Source organism: Macaca mulatta, chromosome X (genome assembly GCF_049350105.2).
Source record: "Macaca mulatta isolate MMU2019108-1 chromosome X, T2T-MMU8v2.0, whole genome shotgun sequence".
Taxonomy (NCBI): Eukaryota; Metazoa; Chordata; class Mammalia; order Primates; family Cercopithecidae; genus Macaca; species Macaca mulatta.
This window is the reverse complement of record NC_133426.1, coordinates 137,236,403-137,260,208: the sequence shown is the minus strand read 5'-3', so window position 1 is coordinate 137,260,208 and position 23,806 is coordinate 137,236,403. Positions and strand designations below refer to the sequence as shown.

Genomic DNA, 23,806 nt, shown 5'->3' with positions numbered 1-23,806 from the left:
CTTTTAAAGCAAACTAATCCAGGGTGGAATTGTGTTTCTTTTTGCTAGGGTTATACAGTCTCTGAGCCACAGCTGCCGATAAAAAGTAGCATACACTCACAAGGTCACATTTTGGTATTACAACCTGGGGCAATCATTAAAAGTGTTAGATTGCATCATGAAGGCTGGTCCTAATTTGACCTGATAGTGGACAGCTATGTAAAGTGAATTGTGACAGTAACTGTTACAGCAGCTGGGCACAAAGAGATTATTGATCTTCTCACACAAGAATCATGAAAATTCTTTAGTGCTTTCCTCAAAGCCCACGAATCATTTGCATCTGTATGGCAGACATAACATTGCGTGTGAACTCCTTGACCTGCAGATTGGAGTATTCACTGAGAATCACACTTCATTCTGAGACGTTTAACCCCCTAGTTCCATTAGATGAGAAGTGTCATTCTCTAAGGAACCCCACCCCCACCCTTTCCCAATATACATACTTTCTAAAGCAGCCTTATATGTGTTATGGAGTCAGATAATCAGCATTTCAACATGACATGAAATAACAGCTGGTCAGCTGTCTACACCAGTCACCTTGGTTTTAGATGAGATTATGTTACCACATGGATTTGTTTATTGTGAACATAAGATACAGAAATGGTAGAAATCTGTAACACCCGTGTTTATTACCTGTTTGTCTTTATTTTAACAATTTGTGCTTCCCTTTGGACAAACCGTAAATTTTGTGGGCTGGAGGAATGAGGAGATGTGAGGAAAACAAATGAACGAAGTAAGAGGTTTTATTAAATTTATCCTCAGAAATAAAAGGGCAAGGACTGTGAGGAATGCATAAGACTTTGAACAATTTCTGACTTTGTTAGTTATCTGTTACTCTCTCATTTGTTTTTCTTACAGTGATTATCAGTAGAAACCTTTAAAAGTTAGACATCTTATGTCTTCATTTTAGGTAAGATAAGCAAGAAGCTGTTTTAGGGAAATAAAAGGAACTCCCAAAATAGAGTAGGTCGTAGTTTTTAAAAGCAAGCTGAATGCCTAGAAGCCCAGCAAGGAATGGGTCCCAGGCTAAGAAGTGCCCCTGGATTTAGGCCTGTCAGGAATTCTATTGATAAAATTCCTGTCTTGCATAGAAGAAAGAACTAGATAACCTCAAAACTTTCTTCCAAATCTGATATTTTTCAGTTTCATCATATCTAGAAAAAATGGTAGAAATTGCTTCCATAAGAGATTTAAAGATAAATTCTGTAGTTTGGGTGAGGATTACAATATGGTAATTGCCAATATTTTTACATTTATGTCGTAATTGAAATTTCAGCAATAAGAATTCTTGGAATTAAAGTGGTGGTTTTCTTTTTTAATATTTAATCATTTTAATGGGGCTAGTTTACTTAAAATGGCATGTGACCTGGGTCATGTATACATGACACAAAAAAGACCCTTTAAATACCTGTTGGTTTATTTGGTGCTATCTTATGGAAGGAATGAAGCAAAACAGTAAAAGTAGCTAGGAAGCACTGGTGTTGTAGGATTTTGCTGTCTCTATCATCCTTGCTCTTGAACTACAGATCTTTGGAGACTGTATTGGGTATTGGATTATATAAAATATGGGTTTGTGTTCAGCGAGTCAGCTTACTGAGTGAGATGTCCCCCGTCCATATGAGATCTTTCTCTATAAAAAAATGAGGCCTGAAATGTTGTACTGAATTGTCATGATTTTCACATATCTGGATCATATATGAGGTGGATACACAGGAAGTACTTGAAATCTCAGTCTTATTTGGTGCCAGAAATCTGTACATTAGTGTGATTAATAAAATGCCTATATCCCTAAGGTTACCATATGGGTCTAAAGAAAGGGCAAGCATAATTATAATAAGATGTCTATGACTGAACACCTTTAACTCATTAGATTTTTTTCCCCTGGATTCCTTCAACTTTTAGAAAAAGGTACAAACAGGAATGAAAAGGTTCAATGAAGAAAGCAGGGTATATCCTTGGATCAGGGCAGATTCAGAACAATCTCCTCACATTGCACATCAGTAACTAGAAATTAAAAATGGAAATTCAATATTATAATAGTAGTAGTTAATACTTATTGAACATCTACTGTGTGCCAGATGTTATGTTGAATGTTCTACATATATAATCTCATTTAATTTTTTTAGCAGTTTTGTGAGTTAGGTACTCTTATTAACATCCTTTTGCAAATTGTGGCTCCGAAGATCTGGAAAATCCTCAGTCATCTACTTAATAAGTCAGGGAAATGGACTAATATATTATTCTGTACATTTATCAAATGCAAAACAAAAATAAGAAGTTTTTCTCATTAACCATCATTAATCGGAACCTCCTAATCCCTGAACATTCCTTTTCATCAGCATTTTACCATTCTGCAGTATAGTACTGAAATGACGGAGATGCATTTAGAATCTAATTATTTTAAGTAATGTTTATATAATCAGCATCAGAACTTTTAAGTTGTAGCATTAATTCTTGATTATCAGCTGTCAGGTCTTTGATTACATGGGTTAAAAGAATGAGTCATCTACCCCCATCCAATTAAGGATTAATTCATTTGGGTGCTCAAGGTATGGTGCTAGGCACCAAGAATACAATTATGGGAGGGAGGGAGAGAGGGAAGTTTCCTTTTTAGAAGAGCTTTCAAGTTTATAGGGGAAAAGTTTGTTTTAATTCACTTCGAATAATGTAATTCTCATAAATATGTATTTGTTTATCTTTGCCACAGCCTTCGTTGTGTTATCACTCTCCGTTATACATTATGAAACCAAGACTAAGAGAGACTACATGACTTGCCAAAAGCTATCACTTAGTAAAGGATAACCAGGATTTGAATCTCTGTCTGTCAGGATCTTTCCACTATGCCATTCTATCTTCCATGGAACTTGTTTTGATCAGTATATTGCAGAAATTCCAAGAAAAGTTTTGGACTAGTATATTAATCATATTTGACTCTGAGACTAATTAGGTACAAGAAGAATCTTCATTTGTAAATGGAATAAATATCCAGTCTTCTTTTTAAATAGTCTTGGTCATGATCTCAATTTTTTTTTAGTACATAGCAACTGATGTTTGTTTCTTTAGTTCTAGTCATTGTAGGGATTTAATAGAACATGTATATGATGCAGTGAACAGTTCACTGAAGATCCAGAAGCAAGTTTTATTCTTTCACTTAGTTACTCACATGATGTAAGGAAGAATGTTTGACAAGTCCCAGAAGACATTTAATGGAGGTGATCCAAGTGGAGTCTGATTGCTGAAAAACAGTACTTGTTATGTGAGCTGAAAACATTAACAAGAGGATACTCTTTATTATAAATAATAATTTATGTCATTTCTTTCTTTTTTTTTTTTTTTTGAGATGGAGTTTCGCTCTTGTTGCCCAGGCTGGAGCACAATGGCGCGATCTCAGCTCACCGCAACCTCCGCCTACTGGGTGCAAGCGATTCTCCTGCCTCAGCCTCCCAAGTAGCTGGGATTACAGGCATGCGCCACCACGCCCAGCTCATTTTGTATTTTTAATAGAGATGGGGTTTCTCCATGTTGGTCAGGCTGGTCTCGAACTCCCGACCTCAGGTGATCTGCCTGCCTCGGCCTCCCAAAGTGCTGGGATTACAGACGTGAGCCACCATGCCAGCTCATTAGAATCTTAGCATTCATTTTATTGAAACTTGATTGACCTTTAGCTGACTGGATTTCAAGGTTTTTTTTTTTTTTTTTTTTTTTTTTTTTGACAATTTACAACATTACCTCAAGAATTGTACAGCTATGGGCCATAGAAAATTTGGGAGTTAAAGCATGAGCTATGGGCTGGGCATGGTGGTTCACGCTTGTAATCCCAGCACTTTGGGAGGCCGAGGTGGGTGGATCACCTGAGGTAAGGAGTTTGAGACCAGCCTGGCCAACATGGCAAAACCTCGTCTGTAATAAAAATACAAAAATTAGCCATGCATGGTGGCACATGCCTGTAATCCCAGCTACTAGGGGGGCTGAGGCAGGATGATCGCTTGAACCCGGTAGGCAGAGGTTGCAGTGAGCCAAGATCGGCACACCACTACACTCCAGCAAGAGACCATCTCCAAAAAAAAAAAAAAAAAAAAAAAAAAGAGTTCGCTCTTTCAGGCCAACTTGATTTCCCCCTCTTTGATAGGATTAGAGAACCAGTGGAGAAAAGGCTTACAGGAGATGTCTTAACTTTGGGCTTTAAAAAAGCTTTTGATTTCACATTTCATGAAGTTTAATTGAAACACTTGAAATTCCAGATGCTGCTGCCAGAGGAGTAAGAACTGTCTCTGCTTGCCCCTGATTGAACCGTGTAAGACTTGGAGAGTAGAAAATACCTTTCGCCATTTTATATGGTGCAGCAGTGACGAGTAAAGTGACCATGCTTCTAATATAATTTGAAGAGAACGAGATTAACGTTACTGAAATCTAGGTCATAACTCCCCATTGCTCCAGCTACTAAATAACCCCCTTGCAATTTCTATATATCTGTTTCCTTTTCTCATTTGCCATGGAGTTATGGTTTTCTGATTTTAGAGACCCCTGTATTACTGTCAGAAGTGACTTTGACACAGGATAGTCTGATGATTATATCTGCATCAGTTCAACATACCTTGTAATGAAAGAATGGTAAAATGTCAGGAGGTAATCCAAGGAATGCAAAGCCAAGCTTTTTACAAGGAACAGTGGGTCCAACCATAGTCACATTTAATGAGGGTCCTATCTCCTTAAGGGAGGAAGTAGAAGACAGTTGCTAGCTTATGGCTAAAAATGTTAAGTTGCCACAGAAACAGGAGGGATCTTACAAATGACAGAGCCACAGTCTTATATTTTAATTCTGTACTTACCAAAAAGATCTGTAAAAATTACAGAAGGTCTTTAAGGAATTCACCTGTTTCTCCTACGCTCTTAAGATTTAAAAGGTTTTCCACTAGTGGCTCATATAATAAAATCTGGAGACGATCCCAGTCCTTAATGGAGTCTGGACTTTGGCTTTCTTTTTCTTCTTTAGGATTGAACCAGCTGCCCTTTGACCCTGCCAACAACAACGAGCCCCTGCAGTTTGGTAGTGCCAGTGGCCCTCTGGTCACAGAAGGCCTCATTGAGAATGGAGGGGAATCAAGCAAGAAAAGAAAGAGAACAAATACTCCTTCAGGTAAGCTAGGTGATAATGCACTGTCTTAAGCCAGTGCCAGAGTCAACATTTTCCCAGAGCCTAGTATGTGGCAGGTCACATACTATGCTAGGGTTTGTAGGAACTAAAGAAATGAGAAAGAGTCCCCTGTCCTCATGGAATTCATTATGGGATTGAAGGAGGGAAAAGCACATACACGAATAACTCTGATAATTAGATAGAGTATCATCAGTGCTGTGGCAAATGTGTAAAGGGCGAAAAACCGATGAGAGCATAAATGAGGAAGAGTTTAATTCTGCCTTAGGGATTATAGAATACTTCATCGCGGAAGTGCCATTTTTAGCTCATCCTTGAAGAATGGGTAGGCTTGAGACAAGAGATGAGTAAAGAGCATCGATTTAGGTAGAAAGAATTGCGTGAGTGAATGGTTTCACTGTGCATTCGTCTTTGTATGTACATGTGGCAGGCCATCCTCACTTTTGCTTCTAATACAGATAACTGCATATATTTGCATCTGCCCACCTCTACCCCTGTTCCCCTCAATACCCACTATGCCTACATATGTTTTATGCCGTTATAATTCTCTTAGAACAGTTGGCAAACAGATTCTTCTAAACCCTCTATAACAGCCCAACTGAGCTTTTAGCCTCCCTTGCAATTTCTCCTACCCCAATCCCTCATGTCCCATTGGCCTATTCTCATCTTAATGTTTCTTTTCTTTTTTTTTCCAAAAGGAGTGAGGAAACAATAGGGGAGCCAGATCTTAACTGATCATTTGATATTTTATAATTTTATCTCTTTGCATGGTTATTCATTTGGAAGTAGAATCTGTAGTATACAGAAACATCTGAGATTTGGGGATGGGCATAACAGACATGTTCATCATTTTCTTTGTTTTGTTTTTTATTATTACTTTTTACTTTCAGCTTATGAAATGGAGCATGTTTACAAATGTATCATTTCTGACTCTTAGATCATAGATCGCTGCTTATAAATAATTTGTTAAATATGAGTTTGGAAAATAAAAATACAGTAAAACATTAGTTATATGTAGCCCTCAAGAAATAAGTGATTCTTAGAGAGCTCTATTTTCTGGAGCATGGAATGGCATGGTGTATAGCCAAGGAACTGGCCTGAGTTCTAATCCTGGTTTTATCTCTTTCTGTGGCCTGGAGTTATTTGCTTAACCTCTCTGAGTTTCACTTTCTTCAACTGTAAAGTAAAAGTGATACTAAAGCCTATGTCTTAGGATTTGTTATGACAGTTAGTCGAAATGTTGTAGGTAAAGTGCTTAGCATGGTGTCTGCAAACAGTAATCACTTAATAAATGTTGCTATTTTATTAGCATTATTATATGATATTATAAATTTCATGTTTTAAATCATCAATGTGTTTCACATTTTTAGGCTCAGCATTATGAGTATAAACCACATGTGTGTATGTGTATAAACTCATCTGTCTTTTAAAGACATGTATTCAATATAATTTAAACTTTGCTTGATCATTTAGGGGCATAATTCCAGTCATTAGTTATTGTACTGCACTCTAATACTTTTAAATTTTTAAGGATTTACTAAAGAATATAGGTTTTTTACCTCTACACTAAATTGTTCTACGCCACGGTGGTCTTTTAGTTATTATAGCCACGTTTTACACATGTCCTGTCTCCTTTCTGCAGCCTACAGTCACTTTTTATTCCTCTCAGTGTCCCTTCATGTAGCAGCCCTTTTTCTCCTTCTACTGAATTAAGAACAACAACAACAACAAAACCCAGCCAGCTCTCCAAGCTGATGTGCCAGATTAGTATAAGTAAAAGTTAAATCAGCTCCAAGTGGAACCTGCCACGGATAGAGTGCACAGGATTTAGAACATCAACTTTAAGACGTGTCTTTTGGCTCTGAGACCTTTATGATCACCTACTAGTTTTTCCATTGTATTCATGTTAAGTGATGTGCGAGTTTAGGGTAATACCTCCTGAACTGCAGTTAACTCATGAGGGTGGGGAAAGGGAGTATGTATTAATCTGAATTGTGAATTAACTTTAAAGAATTGCAGTTTTATTTCTAATGAGCATATTCAGTGAGAGCAAAGTAACTTGCAGATATAGGATTTTAACAGTAGATTATGCTAATCTATAATTAGCAGAACAATTTGCATTCAAATAATGAATATGCTGAAGTTCTTAAAAAACGGTATGTTCTTTAAAATAGGTGAAATAAGCCCCTGGCAGGCTAAATTAGCTCCCTTGAAATCTTGTTCACACTATTTGCTTAGAGAACCTTTTCTTTGTTAGTAGGACAAAAGTAACTCCAACCCAGGTTAAATTACCACAAATTCCAAATTAACCTAGTCCAAATTAATGAGATTTTAGTATACAAGGAGTCTTTTATAATTGTTCAGCAGCAATCTTGTGATATTGTAAATAGGCAGATAGCTTTATAATATTATTTTCTTCCTCTGCAGTACTAGACAAAAGGAAGAGGGAAGATATTTCATGAGTAGCAACTTCCCTCTTCCTTTGTCATCATTCCCTGCACTGTAGCAAAGAGGAAAGCTAGGGTTGGAAGTTCCCACAGGAGCTACCAACCATTTCATTTCCAAGCTACATGTCCAGTCATTGCATCACTTGGCCCTGTAGCTCCACTGAGTCAAAGCCATCTCTCTCCTTCTCCATCCCTGCAGATGAGGGAGGGATATTCGCTTGCAGATCCAGTTCCACACTACACATACTTTTTTCCTTCCTTTCCCATCCCTCCTACCTTTCCCATTTTCTATAAACTGCCTCTTTCCTTTTGTACTAAAACTGATTTCTTAAAGGTCACCTGTGACCTTCAGATTGTCAAAGTCAGTGGACTTTTGGCAGGTCACAGCCACCTTGAACTCTTTGTTTCATTTGATGCTATTAACAGTGCCCTCTTCTTTGTATTTTCTCTACTTTTGCTTTTCTTGGTAATATACTTTGCAGATTCTTCTTCCTTTACTGTCACCTTCAAGCCTTCTTTCTCATTTTCTTCATCCCTTGACTGTGAGTATACTATTACCCACATTTCTAGATGAAGAAATAAAGGATAAACTTACCCAAAGTTGAATGTCTAGCAAGTGGTTTAGCAGGCCTCTAACTCCAAAGTCTATTTCTAACTACTATGCTGAAGTTACTGTGTCTAAAGTTATTGGGAATCTAGAACCACTACTAAAATGTATGTTAAACATTGGTGCAGACTAGGGAAAGCTGTGTTTGTGTGAAAATAATTAGGTAAGAATAAGAGGAGCAGGCCTTGGATATGATAATCTTGAGGATCCCTTCAAACTCAGATCTCATGGTTCCTCTTTCCAGCTTTCTATTTTGTGCTACTCCCCAAAACAAGTCTTCTATTTCAGCCACATTGATCCACTACCTTTCTCTGAAGACTCTGTGCTTACCTACCTCACCACCATGCTCATACCATTCATTTCCCTTTCCCAGCATGCTCCCCTTCTTCTTTCACTTGTCAAAGTCTTATCCAACTGTCAGTGCCTACCTAGTACAAGTCCTACCCTCTGTAAGAAGCTTTCTGGATCATCTTAATTAGAAATGTTCTCTTGTACCTCTGAAATATATTGGTCATTAAACTCATATCAATCACTTGACACTGATTGTGGACCACCTTGAACTATTGTGTATGAGTTTGTGTGTGTGTGTCTATATATATAGATATGTATGTGTGTGTGTGTGTGTGTGTGTGTGTGTGTGTGTGTGTGTATATATAATGTTTTAGCTTTTCAACTCAGTTATAACTCCTCTGTTGGAAGGGCCCCAACTCTCTTAGCAGAGACATGGTGTCTTACACAAAATAGATGCTCAGGAAATATTTGTTGCTTGATCACATATTTGATTGAATAATTGCTTTCTCTATGCCTTTATATTCCCTATTATTTTCTTGTCATTTTCAAGGTAGAGCTTTGCACGAAACTGTGCCTTTGTATCTGAATTTGACCAACTGACAGCTTCACTTGTCCCTAAAGGCTACTCAGACATTTGTGAGATTACACACTTAGAGCAGGCACAAATCAAATCTGGGTGCTTGTGGGAAAAAAAAAAAAAAAAAAACCTGACCCTAATGGAAACCTTGCCTTATTACAGCTGAGATTTCTTAAGTGCCCAAGGGAAACTGATAGGTAGAGTTTAAGTGTCCTGCCTCAACTATGAAGTAGACCAGTAATCAGGATTAGACATTACTGCCATATTTGACCACATAATCTTTCTTTGTGGATCTGGTTGCTTTGTAGCTTTTATAAAAGATGAGCTCAGAATTCTTCAGAGTGTGTTTCTTCTTAAATTTTACCTTTTCCCCATGGAAATGTTTCCTTGGTGATGCTATAGTTGTACAAATTGTCTAAGATGGCAGCAAATCCATTTATTCAGATGGTACTCTATAACAAAAGAGTAGAAGATTGTGAAACCCATGTAAAATCACAATGCCAAGTTCTTTTCCCAAAGTTGCCAACTGCCTCCTGGTTTGAGAGCCATCTGGATTTGTAGAAGCAGAAATACCAACTCTTTCATGAAATACTTCCACTAAAGTAGAAAAAACCATGAGTCAACAAGGCCAACTGGATGATGACTAAAATCAAATGCATTGTTTTAAGCAACATCATGGTACAATAATATTCAAAGAAGGTGTCAGCTCTCTGAAAGAGTGGGAAACTACCCAGGAATAATTACGATACCAAAGTGAGCATCCAGGTTTGGGCAGAGTCCTATTTCCATTGTCTTTTCTCTATAAGCCTGTGTTGAAAGATAGATTTATGCTTAAATATGCCATGCCCAGTACTAAGTAGTACTGCCGAAGTTCATGTGAATAATGAATGACAGTATGAAAAGAGGGATCTTCAGTCAGTTTTCATTTGCAATAATGATTTAATCACAAAATTCAAGATCTCCAGAAAGACGCTTCAAAATCAATAATAATTTGTATTTGTATGGTGATTATTTCTTTCTCTTAATGTATTCTCATAGTCATTGCATTTTACACATGAGGTGCTAATCACTAGAGAGGAGAAATAACTTTGTCTAAGGTAGACTAGCATCACCAGGAGTGTTATAATTAGATAAGGACCTCCGGAGAGTATCCAGTCTTGATCATAGACCTCCCAACTCCATTCTCAGCTTTCCTTTAGAAATTCTGGAAATCAAAATGATACTTGACAATATAAAGACAGTGAACAATTACAGCACTACAAGGCTAGGTTAATAGGAGAAAGTGGGCCTGTAGAGCAGCAAGAAGAAATTTGGTCAGCCATAAAGAAGAACTATTATCAGAATGGGTTATCAGAAAACTTGTTCAGGCTCACTTGGAAGAGAAATATAAAAAGGAGATGAACACTCATCTGCTTGAGAGTACTTTTGATTCCTTTCTTACCTGATAGGAGGGCTACGAACCAGGAAACTTTTCTGTGACACTTACAGCCTTTTGATTTACCTCAGACTCACAGGGCTGAGACTTTTTATTTCATGTGTACTTTGAAGTCCACAAATAAAAGCATTGATTGTTTTTAAAGAAAGAAAATGCCACCATTTTATATCTTGGTGTGTGGTATTTCTAGCATGTCAGCTGAATTATTATATTGCCAAAGGCAAGAAGAGCCTATTGTTCCCTCAGATATAATTAAAATAAGAAAAAGGGTAGACTAATGGCCCTACTCAGTTTCTTTAGTCCTTTGGACATTTTTATCTGATCACAGTTTCAAGAAATAAAGCCATTATCTTGAAAACTGGAGGATCAAAAAAGTAAGCCTACTTGCTTTCTCAGGTCTGATAGAAGAAATCCAGTGTGAAGTTTTCATTTTCAAGGACTGTCCAGGGGAGGGCAGACAGGGTGGCACAAAAGAGGCAGGATAGACAAATGGAAATACATCTCTCTTAAGTTGCCCTAACCATTGAAATAGCTCTGGAATGATTTTGTGACTTTATTGTACTTAAGTCATTAGGAATTCTCTCAGCAGACATGAAATGTAAGTGGCCTGATATGTTGGTAATATAGAGGCTAGTGGTAGATGTTTAAGTCTAGTATTTTAGAGTTGGAGACAACCTCAACTAACTCCATCATTTTTTTTTTTTTTTTTTTTTTTTTTTGAGAGAGGGTCTCACTCAGTCACTCAGGCTGGAGTGTAGTGGCCCTATCACAGCTCACCTCCCAAGACTCAGGTGATTCTCTTGCCTCAGTCCCCCAAGTAGCTGGGACTACAAATGTGTGCCACCACACCTGGATAATTTTGGTATTTTTAATAGAGACAGGGTTTCTCCATGTTGCCCAGGCTGGTCTTGAACTCCTGGGCTCAAAGGATCCACCTGCCCCAGCCTCCCAAAGTGCTGGGATTATAGGCATGAGCCACCATGCCTAGCCAAACTCCATCATTTTTATAAATGAAGAAACTGAGACCCAGAGATGGGATTTGTGTAACGTCACATGGCTAATTCATGGCAGAATGAGAACTAGTTATTACCAGACCCATATAATCATTTGAAATTGGCTAGGACTGTGGCATGTAATTGATTCATTTTTACTGTGAAAGTGTATTTGTAACCTGGAAATGCTAACTTCCCTCATGCTAATAGTATTACGTGATTTGTCACAAGCTCACCTGATGGTATGGGAGGCCCCATATCTGTTTTGGCTGTTGCACAGGTGAAGGCACTTTGTTCTCAAGACAGAAAAGAGTTTGAGACTGGGAAGTACCTATGAAGGTATTGCTTTTTTAGAGCAGATCTCGGGCAACTCAGCAAATTACAGAAGAATCTTTTTGTGACACCTGATTACTTGTTAAGGGACAGTTTGTGTCCGCCATCCCAGCCTACCCTTAGTAAGGCCACTCCATTCAAGCAGGAAAGCATTTTATACTTACGTTTTGTTTGTGGTTGTGTTAGGCCATCCTTTCTTCATTGCTATAAAGAAATACCTGAGACTGGGTAATTTATAAAGAAAAGAGGTTTAATTGTCTCACGGTTCGGCAGACTTTATAGGAAGCATGGTGTTGGCGTCTACTCAGCTTCTGGGGAGGCCTTAGGAAGCTTTTACTCATGGCAGAACTCGAAGGGGAAGCAGGCATGTCACATGGTGAAAGCAGGAGCAAGAGAAAGAATGGAGGGAGAGATGCCACACTTTACAACAACCAGATCTCAAAAGAACTCACTATCACAAGGACAGCATGAAGCCATGAGGGATCTTCCCCCGTGACCCAACACCTCTCACCAGGCCCCACCTCCAACATTGGGGATTATCATTCAACATGAGATTTGGGCAGGAACAAATACCTAAACTATATCAGTGATTTAAACTTTGTTGTATAACTTCGTCTAGAGAATCTCTTTTAATTTCTTGATTATTGGGCAAAGATTTGTCTGGAAAAAAAAATCAGTTTTAGGTGAGTAAAACTGAATTTCAGAGTAAGAGGATTCTTGCATTTTGAGAGGTTGTTTTCATCTCTTCCTAGCTTAGTAAAGTGCAGAAAGCAAATGTCATTTTTGTCCTTGGGACCTGTACGGTCCTCCCTAGCCTTGATAAAGGAAAGGAGCACACTCAGACATGTAGTGAAAACTATACTGAAGTCTGTGCTTTTTAGTACTGAATTTGACAGTTATTATTAGACTTTTGGCCTTAGGTAAACCATAGAAGCCATTTCTAAGCCTCAGTTTCCAAATTTGTTTAATGGAGAAAGCGACTTAAAAGCAGTCAGATAATACTTTTATGGTTACTGCTCTGCTTGTTATGGTGTAAGAGCATGAAATAACCACACTGGTTTTCTTTTTCCAGTTCTGAATCAAACTGAGAAAAAACACACACACACACAAAAAAAACACCTCAGGAGGAACAAAATATGGCATCGACTTTATTATAGATAAAACTATGTTGAAGAACATGGCTTATAGGCCTAATGAGACTTCCTACAACTTCTAGCTTCAAATGTATTCCTTGATACTCACCTGTGGAGATGACTGAGCCTTCAGAGCAGACCATTTACCGTCCCAGCACCCTTGAGAATGATGGCTTGTGTCACACTTCAGTGGAAGCTAGAAATGAAGAGCAAAATGGGCCTGTAGGTCTACCTCTAGAAGATGGTGCCTGTGCCCTGACTAAGCTCTACTCACTCTATAAAAGAAAGAGAGTCATTCCAGTTGGAGGGCATTTAGACCTGAGAGCTAGAATGCACAGGATAGGCCATGAATAAGTACTTATTTTTATTTTTATTATAATATTAGTTTTTTGTTTGTTTGTTTGTTTGTTTTGAGACAAGGTCTCCCTCTGTCACCCAGGCTGGAGCAGTGGTGCTGTCTCGGGTCACTGCAGCCTCAAACTTCAGGTCTCAAGCAATCTTCCCGCCCCAGCCCTCCAAAGTAGCTGGGACTACAGGCCATGCCTCTATTCTGGCTAGTTTTTGTGTTTTTTTGTAGAGACGGGGTTTCACCAGGTTGCCCAGTCTGGTCTGGAACTCCTAGGCTCAAGCCATCCACGTTCCTTGTCCTCCCAAAGTGCTGGGATTACAGGCGTGATAATCAGATAAGTCGATCTTGCTCCTGTGCCAAAGAACAAGCAGGGGTGAAAGCCCAGAGAAGTTTTTATGATATTCTCTGTCCCCCTTCACAAACACAATGGAAATTTCTTCTTCCCCACAGAATGGCGACAAGTGGGGACAAGAACCAAACCCCTACAGCCCCCAATGTCGCTGTTTAAGATTAGCATGACTTTGATTTTTCAAAGTCTTTTCCTTAGGATTTTTTTATACCATGGGAAACTGGCAATGACAGTCCATTGTGTGGTATAGGTAAATAGCGTTGTTGTAGTACACGTGTGTTACATTTATATTTTTACTTCTTCATGTACAAAATTGAGACAAATTCCAAGTGGAATCAAACTCATATCCTCTATTGTAGCCTTGAAGTGGTACCTTACAATGAAGAGATTTCATTTTTATAAATTTGAAACACAGAATACTTCTGCTGCCATTTCAGCACTGTCAGTTACATGTGGTTGCAAACTCTACAAGCTTTCCCTTCTCTTCCACAACACCAAAGTATAACAATTAAAATACTGTTTTACTATTACTACTAATAGCTAATACCTATGGAACACCTACTGTGTGCCTGACACTACGTATTTCAAATATATTATTTGATTTTCACAGCAACCCTATGAGGTAAGTACAGTTATTATCCTCACTTTACAGATAAGGAAACAAACACAGAGACTAATTTGTCCAAATAGTAATGTGTCCCAATAGTAAGTAGAGGAGATGAGATTCAAACCCAGGCAATATAGGTCCAAAATCAGTGTCTGGAATCAATTAAATCAAAATGAAAATGGGGCCAGGTGTCTATGTTATTTAAGAGCACCCCAGATGATTCCAATATGCAACCATGCTTGAGAAGCAGTGCAGCTAATTATACTGTATCAAAGGAACTATTATACATGTACCTAGGCCACTGTCGTTCAGAATGCTGGACATTTGTAGTATTCTGTGACACAGTGTGTCCAGAGTCCTCTATTAGGAACTGAAATGACAGACGTGACAGTAACAGAGTAGACCAAAAGGTAGTAAAGTGGTTGTGTAAATGTTGACTTCTCTAGGTATCTCAGCACAGAAAGAAGAGACCACCTAATTTGCAATTTTCTCTTTCTCTGCTTTCTCTACTCTATTTCCTGTTGTCCATTGATTATCTACTGAAATAAAAATCCATAATGTTGAAATTCCCTATTTTTGTGTGCTAAGGGGACAGTCTTGATTTTTTTCTAATCTTCCATATCCTCCATAATGTGAGCTATTTAATTTAAGTCTTGTAGATTGTAGCATTTCACATTGAGCAATTGCTTGTGTAATATAATTAATTTTAAAATATTTTGCTTATTCTACATTTGAATTTTAAGCAAAAGTATCTTTAGTGTTCAAGCTGTTTTGTAGAATATGGTGAGAGGTGATGAAAGTGGTACACAAAACCATTAGAGCGATACTCAACTGCAGAAACAGAGTGTACTAATTTTGGAGAGGGGGCAGGTTTCAGCAGGTGGCATTCCCTATCTCCAGCCACATTCTTCTGCATATTTGATTCAATAGCAACTATAACAGCAGCAGTAGCTTTTATTAAATATTGATTGTATGCCAACTGCTATGACCAAGTGCTTTACATGTATAAACTCAAGCAAACTTCCCAAGAAATCTATAAGATAGACACCATTCCCCCCTTGTTTACAGATTTTTTAAAAACCTGAGGCTTGGAAAACATAGGAAATTTTTCCAGGCGACAACTAATAAATAGTATAACTAGATTTGAAAGAGGGAGGCAGAGTAACAGTTGTTAAGAGCACGTGTTCAGAATCCTGGCTCTGACTTTAGGCAAGTTATTGCAGCTCTTGGAGCCTGGTTTCCTTACCTACAAAATAGAGATGATAATACCAAGTGTACAGGGTTGTTTTAGGATTCAGTGAGAAAACGAATAAATAGTGCTTAGTGCCTGATTTTCTTTTATTCAGTGAATATTTATTTAGTCTTAATAAGTGTGAGGCATAGTGGTAGGCATTAAGTTATCAGAATAAACTGTGAATAAGACAGATTCCAATTCTGGCCTTGAGATGCTAACAGTCTAGTAAAGAAGACAGTCATTAAGCAAATAACTACACAAACAATTATTTGCAATTATGCTGAATGCTATGAAAGAGTGACAGGTCATAGTGAACACTCAGTAAATAAGAGCAAATATTTACTGAGTGTCTTTTACGTATTAGGCACTATGCCAGGTAGAAGATTGAGTGCAAGTGCACAATTGGGATGAAGAGTGGAGGCATTTTCATGAAATTTTATGTGAAATTAGAGTGCAGCTAAAGAAGCCATCTGCTTTCTTCTGGTCAGTCAAGGAAGCTTTGGGGGAGGAGGTAAAACGTAAAAGATGCTTGGTGTAGTTTATTGGAAAGATAAGAGATCAAGTTGAAAACATCCCATCTTTGCCCAAGATTAGTTCCTGGAGACTGTGTAAATCTTGTAATGTGAGAGGCATTCCCAGCATGAGTGGCCTTTGTATCTGGCAAGAGGCTTGTGTGACAAACCACAGAGACCAGGCTTTTTCTCTGAGATGAACACTAAGTGCTGAATTTGCTTCAGAACTTGACATAAAGTCTGAGCAGGCAACAAGTCATAACTACATACTGTTTTCAGATGCTGATTCACATATCACCTCATACAAATACAGTGGTTCTGCTGGCAAGCTATTTTCTAATCTGGCCTTATTTATTCCCCTCCATAATTACCCTGATCTAGGATGAACAGCCTGAGAAACATTGACTAATGCATCCTAAATTACGTCAGCAAGGCAACCACAAGCTTTCAGCTTCTCTTGATTTTGTGTCAGGTCTCTGTTAAGCAGTTCTTACCACATTAGGTGTGTGCAGAGAGGACTACGGATCTTCCAGGCTGGAGCTTGCCATTAATTAAGACTGTCGTTCTTTGCTACAAAGCACCACACTCTCAGTGGCATAACCTACAAAGAGGGAGATGCCTTTCACTTTTTGCCCTCCTGTCAAATAGCCAGTCAGTCGATTAGAAAGCTTTGTCTTGCAGCTCAGACTGCCCAGAAGTATTTTCTGCCTTGATTGGAGCAAGTGAAGAAGTGGTAGCTAAGGAAATTTACTCTGCCTTCCTTCTGGGCCCCTAACTGATGTTTACTGTGACTTAGGACTTGGCACACCAGTAAGTGAAAGTCTTTTCATCATAACTCTATGAAGAAGGTCCTATTAGTACCCTCATCTTACATATGAGGTAAGTAAGATTCAGAGGCTCACTGGATTGCACAAGATTAGACAGCCAGTAAGCTCTTCAAATGCAGGTTTTTAAATGACAGTGAGACCTGTGTACTTTGCATTGTGCCCCACTGCTTTCTAAGGTTTCTGAAGAAGGAAGTGATTTGATCTGAGCTAGACTTTCAGAAGATACTCTAACCAAAGGGTTATCATGGATTATAAAAAGGCAAAACTAGAACTGGGGAGACCAGGTTGGAGACTTTTGAAATAGCCCAGGGAAGTGATATATGGGCCTGAGTCAGTGTTATGGAAATAGGGATGGAGAAGAGGGGATAGATCCAAAAAACTTACTGGTAGTTTATCATTCGGAACTAATAGGGCTTGAAGAGTTGTGGAGTCAGGAAACAAAAACAAACTATATTAAAATCATCTGGCCCACTTACCTATGTAGAATATAATTATGCCCACTTTTACAGGTGAGTCATCTCAACTGTGATTCAGCCTAAATGACTTGTTCAAGGTCCCAAGCTAGTTTAGGCCAAAAGGAGCTGGAACTCAGAACTCCTTCCTAGTATAATCCTCTTTCCACTAAACCATGGGATCTCCCAAATCTGTGTTTTGTTTGTTATTTTAAGATGTTATTATTGAAGTACATAAAAGTACACAAATTATATATGTACACCAATGAACTTTCACAAACAGCATACTCGTGTAACAGTCACCTGAAAGATGGCACAGAGATTTCTGGCACCTCAGAAGACTCCTGTGCCCTTTTCCAGTCACTTCCCCACAAAGATAATCTCTACACTTACTTTCTCTGCCTCTTTTTAATAACTGCCTGCTGGGCCATCTGAGATTGGGAAATTTACTATTGAGATCCTCCTGTTGATGGATACTTAAGCTATTCCTGTCTTTTGGCTGCCACCACAAACAGTGCTGCAATGAACAGCCATGATCGTGCTGCTTTGTACACGTGAACAAGTATTACTCTAAAATAGACTCCAAGAAGTAAGTTTGCTAGGTTGAAGGGTTAAGGGACTTCTGCATTTTGATGACTAATACTACCACGGTGGCTTCTGCAAAGGCTTCACCAAGTCAGAATCTCAACCCTGGTATTTGAGTGATTTCCTGTCTTCTTGCCAGTGCATATCATTGATCCTATGAATTTTTGCCAATTTGACAGGTCAGGAATGATAGCTCCTTACTGCTTTATTTGCATTTTTGTGATGAATAGTAAATTTGAGCATAGTTTTCAAATGTTTACTAGTCCTTTGTGTTTCTTTTATCAATCATTTGTGATATCCTTTGCCCATTTTTCTTTTTTTTAAATTATGGACTTGTAAGTGTTCTTTTTATGTCGTGGAAATTAATGCTTTCTCTGTTAAATGTGTTATAAATGTTTTCTCATGTATTTTAACACTGTTTATGCTGTGTACTTTCACATTGTCTGTTTTATAAAGTTACTTCCCTTTTGTAGATTCTCTAGTCATTCCTTTAAGCATGGAAATTCACACTTTCTGGAGTTTTCAGAGCAGCCCCAGTGTCACATGTTCTATCCCATTGCCCCTAAAAGTACAAGTGCATATGTCAAATTACGTTTTCCTAATTCTGTAATTAGAAAATTTAGTCATCCCACCTACAGTAGTTGGCAGTAAAGCTCTTGGTCTGTTTTCTAGACAGGCTCCAGGTGCTCTTTGAGGGAAAAATAGGGTAGCAGAACACACCTGTCTTAGAGCTGTGGAATCTGGTATGTGCTAAAGGGAGTGTGAATATGGTAACTCTGGTCATTCTAACATCGTATCCCCAGCTGTCTTTTGCTGTGACATTCAGACAGCTTAGGCACGTTGGAATGTGTGGTTACCACTTGAAAGTGTTTGATTACACAGAATGAGCTCTGGAAGAGTTCTGTCTCATGTCTATAAAGGGAAATGGAACGTCGTCTTCTTTTGGCACATGGAAAACATCTTAAATTTCTATCCATATTATTTAGGACTATAAAAATTAGTCATCTCTAAGAAATAAAAAATTTGCTAATCACATTTTTAAAAATGCTCTCAGGACAATATTTAGCCTATTTATGCAACCCATTTGGAAGCATTCTCAACAGTAGACAATTGCAAACATAATGTGCTAATATGTTTACTCGGCAAACATGTATTGGATGCCTACTGTGTGTCAGCTGATGTTGGATGGAAGGGTAGATGAATATGCTAATTTCTAGCAGACACTGAGACTTGAGTAAGACCTAGCTCCAGTCTTCAGAATGCATACATTTGGTAACTAGAAATTATTTCCTTCCACTGATGAAAAACGCTTTCCTAGGAATTCTAAAGGGACCACATTTGTTAGTTTTTAGTTAGAATTACTGAGTTTACATGAAAGTAATAAAACTGAATTTACTCTCATTTAATCAGTACCACTGCCTGTTTCCTGCATTTTCCCCTCAGGAGCCCCATTATTATACTCTGATTTCAGGAAAAGCCAATGTGGGCATTCAAGTAAGCAAAAAAGATACCTTGTCCCTTTCCAAAATTTTCCTTGTCCAAATGTTAGTGACATCTTTAGGTTATGTAAATGGAATTGATCTTGGTTTGGATTGATGGGTATTTAGATGGTAAAAATAAGAAAACACTGTGAGATGGGGGCTTAAGCCTGCTTAAGCCTTAATTGTCCTAAGAAGGAATGACACATTTTTCCTGAGAAATGTTCTGGGGTGATAATTGGCTTCCTGTTGCAGGCTGAACATGACTTGAGAAGAAAATACTTCCCCTAGATTATGAAACAGGCAGCATTGGTATTGTATGTCTAAAATTAATTCAGTAAACATTTGCACCAATAATTAGGCTCCGTAGAGCATCATGTGGAGGGTGTATTTTCCTTTGTGTGCAATTTAAAACTTTCTTAAGAGTAAGTCAGCTTAAAAAAAAAGACTGCGAATCTTAGACTGATCATCTTCTTCCCCTTTCTACCCTACCCTGTCACTCCCATCCAAACTATATTTGAGAACATTCTAAAGAATCAGGCCTTGAAGGATAGCTCTATAATTTAGAATTCTATCACTCTGTTCTCTGCCCTCGAGTGCACACATACTCACATAATTTCTCACAATTGTTCTTTGAAAGGATCAGGCTGCTTTTGCATCCACGAGAGCCCCCGAGTTATTTTTGCAAGTTGGTGGGCAGCCCAGTAATTTTATCCCCTTCCCTGCCTGTGGAGCAGGTGCTCAAGTCTTTCAGTTTTCTGTGGCCACTCATGGTTAGTTTTCCTCCAGGACAAGAATTTGTAGCCCTGTGTACCTCCAGGAAGGCCAAGCAATCCTCATATACAAGTCTACTGTTAGACTGAAAGCTTAGTTGGGAATCAGAAAAGAATCAGAACATGTGGCAAGGTTCTGGACAGCAGGCTGGGGTGGTTGGGAAGAGGGGGCACTTAGAGATCATTTTGTTCAGTGATTCTCAAGCAACATGCCTAAGGGGTGCATTCACATTTGTATTTATCTGACACTATAGCAGTGATCCTTGTGAGAGGGTGATAGCTGCTAGAAGCAGGTATTCCTTTTGGAGCAGCTAATAAAAAACATTTACAGGGAGAAGGGCATATGTATAGTTTTAGAAAACTGCCTCCCAGGCAGCTTTAATTGAATCAAGTTTCCAAACATACAGCAGTTCAGTAGCAGAACTATGCCTTGATTCTGTATCTTCAGACTCCCTATCCTCTCTTCTTTTCCATTACATTCTGCTATGGGAAAAAGAAAAGAGAAAGGAAGTAACACAACATGGTAGAAAAAAAGAGAAAAGAAAGTAACTGCCTGTTATGACCTGCCTGCCTCCTCCACTGTCACTTAGTCCTTTAAAAGTGTCAAATAGCCTGAACCCTTACTTCAAATCCCAGCTACCCTGTCTCCCTTGAGTCCAGTTACAGCAACATTGGACTCCTTGCTAAAACATGCCCTGTGCTTTCAATCCATTCCCTCTACCTGAAATATCCTCCTCCTCTTAACCAGGCAAAATCCAGTATGCTCCCCCAAATGAAAATGTTTTACCACTGTGTGGGTTACTTTATGCAAAGATATCTGTAAGTAGTAACTTTTGGCTAAATAAGTATGCAGTGCACTTCCACAATTTTCATCTTATTTGAAGGAAAAACATTGTCAAGGCCAGGCTCCAAACATGGTGACTTCTACCATTAAGGCTACCCAGATCTCCCAGTCTGAATTAAATTCTCCTGTGTTCAAATTAGCATTTTTCTCTTATAGCACTTACTATTTCTTGTTGTGTATTATAGGAATTTATATGCACATGTAGATTCTGCTAGCTTGTAAGTTCATGAAGTCAAGGATCATGTCTTACTCATCTTTGCATCTCTTCTATCAGTACTCATCACAGTGCTACATGCATAGTAGGTACCCAGTACATGTATTGAGTGAATGAGTACATTTTTCCTACTTTCATAGGATTTTTTTAACTCAACATATTTTCTGTGATATTGTCCATATTCCAATGACAGAAGCATTATCATGTTTATTCATTTATACATTCATTCATTCCGCAAATACTTATCATATGCCTACTCCGTGCTGGGTACTGTTTTAGTTGATAGGTATACAGTAGTAAATAAAACAATATATGTTCCTGCCCTCATGTAGCATTTAGTGAATGGGACAGATAATATACAGATATATAAGTTCTGGTACTTAATTACCTCAAAAAGAAATAATAATAAAGCAGGTTAAGGGTACACAAAATGAACAAGGGCTACAATTTTGTCTTTCCTTTACGACACTATCCTTGACCCTACCTCACCCCACCCAGTAACTAATACAGAGCAAAACATATAGTTTACTGCCTGTGATATTTACTGACTTTTGCAACATTCTTATGAAATAGTAGAGTAAGAGCCAGTATTGATCGTGGCTTGAAAGCTTGGGCTCTAGAAACTTTGGCTTAGAGCTGACATCCATAGATTAGTTTGTGATCTTACCAGTAATTAGTGTCTCTAAGCTTTCATTTTCTAAATCTGTGAAATGGAGAAAATAGCAGCTACCTCATAAGGTGATTTTGCAGATTACATGAAATAATGTCAAATTACTTATTGTGAAGACTACATGAAATAATGAATGTAAAATTCTTCAGAATATAATAACCCAGAAATAGACCCATGTACATATGGAGGTCTGATATATGACAGAGGTAGTGTGTCATATCAGTGGGAAATGTGGAGACTATTTGACAAATGGAGCTGGAAAAATGGTTATCCAATGAAGAAAGATGAAAATAAAACCTACCTCCCACCATATATAGAAGATCAATTACAAGAATATACATTTCAAAAACTGAATTCCAAAACTTTTGATAGAAAATATCATAGACTATCTTCCTAACCTTGAAATAGTGAAAGATATGTTAAGGCACAAAAAGAATCGACTATAAAATAAAAGACTGATACATCTAACTGTATTAAAATTTAAAACTTTTTTCATCAAAATACACCTTAGAGAATGAGAAAAGACATGTTACAAACTGAGAGAAAATAAAATACAACTGGCAAAGAAATAATATCAAGAATACATAAAGAAGTTGGAAAAATTATTAAGAAAACATAAGCAATCCCATAGAAAAAATGGACAAAGGACATGAACAGACATTTCAGAAAATTGTACATACATTTGGCCAGTTAACTTGTTGAGAGATAAAACATCATTATGAATCAGGAAAATGCAAATCAAATCACAGTAAGATATCTTTTATACCCAGTTGGTTGACAAAAAATAAAAAGTGACAATACCAAGCAGTCTTTCTAAATTGGGGTTCCTGGAAAGAACAAAGTACTAATGCCTTAAGACATCTGTTGCATATAAAGAATTGATTTCTCTCTTATGTAACTAGATTGATACTAGATATATACCATCTGTTAGAGAATTGAGAATATAGATAGTCACTCAAATAATTTTCTATGTTCTGTGGTTCAGATGAGGAACCCATGCTAAGAAAGGAAAGTGTTAGACATATAAAATTCTTCAAAATGTAATAAAAAAACCCAGAAATGTAGAAGCACATGATTTCTTACGTGTTATTTGTAGGAATATATACAAATTGCTGCAAGCAATTTTGGCATTATCTCTAAAAGTTGAACATGCATATACCCTGTGACCCCAAAATTGTACTCTTAGGTAAATACTCAAGAGAATCTTTTATTCATTCATAGATAACAGGAGACACATGCAAGCATATTTAAAGCAGCACAGTTCACAATACAAAAATCTAGAAACAATCTAAATTCTCATCAGCATTAATAATGGATTAATAAAATGTGATATATTCATGCAGTGGCATATTATACAGCATTCAGAACAAATGAACTACAGCCACACACAAAATATGGATTAATCTTAGCAATATAAAATTAGATGAAAAAGGAAGGCCTAAAAGATTACATAGAGCATGTTATTTTTTATGAAGTTAAAAATTAAATTAAAACATATAATTTTGAGATTGCATATAGGTATAATAAAACTATATAAAAAGAAAAGCAAGTGGATAATGAACACAGGATTTAGGAGATGGTTACCTTGGCTAGGAGGAGGGAGGGAGGTAGGATGGGGATAAAGAACTCTTATATTTAGTTGTAGATTATTATCAAGATCTTAGCTTTTATTTTGGGTTGTAGGTTTACAGGTGCTTATTACATTACTTAAAATAACTGGCTAAATAACTAGAGGACCACTACTGAGAGTGTGTCATGAACTGAGTGTCATGATTGGTCCAATTAATGTACCTGAGACCCTATAATAAATACATAAATCATAAAGTATGTAGCCCAATGCTTTTAATATAAAATAAAGCTGGGTAAATGACAGTTGTCATTGCTAGCATTACTTATTCCTCCTACT

General features: G+C 37.7%; 1 protein-coding gene across 6 annotated transcripts in view; it reads left to right on the top strand.

Annotated features, from left to right (window-relative positions):
* Positions 1 to 23,806, top strand: part of ENOX2 (ecto-NOX disulfide-thiol exchanger 2) — a 291,115-nt gene that overhangs the window by 120,206 nt on the left and 147,103 nt on the right. For 4 of the 6 annotated variants that reach the window (XM_015128190.3, XM_077988106.1, XM_077988107.1 and 1 more), the window contains exon 3: positions 5,033 to 5,176. The exons of the other annotated variants lie outside the window; for them this stretch is intronic. The gene's annotated coding sequence lies outside the window, so the exon portion shown is untranslated. The remainder of the gene's footprint in view (positions 1 to 5,032; positions 5,177 to 23,806) is intronic. 6 annotated transcript variants of the gene reach the window in all.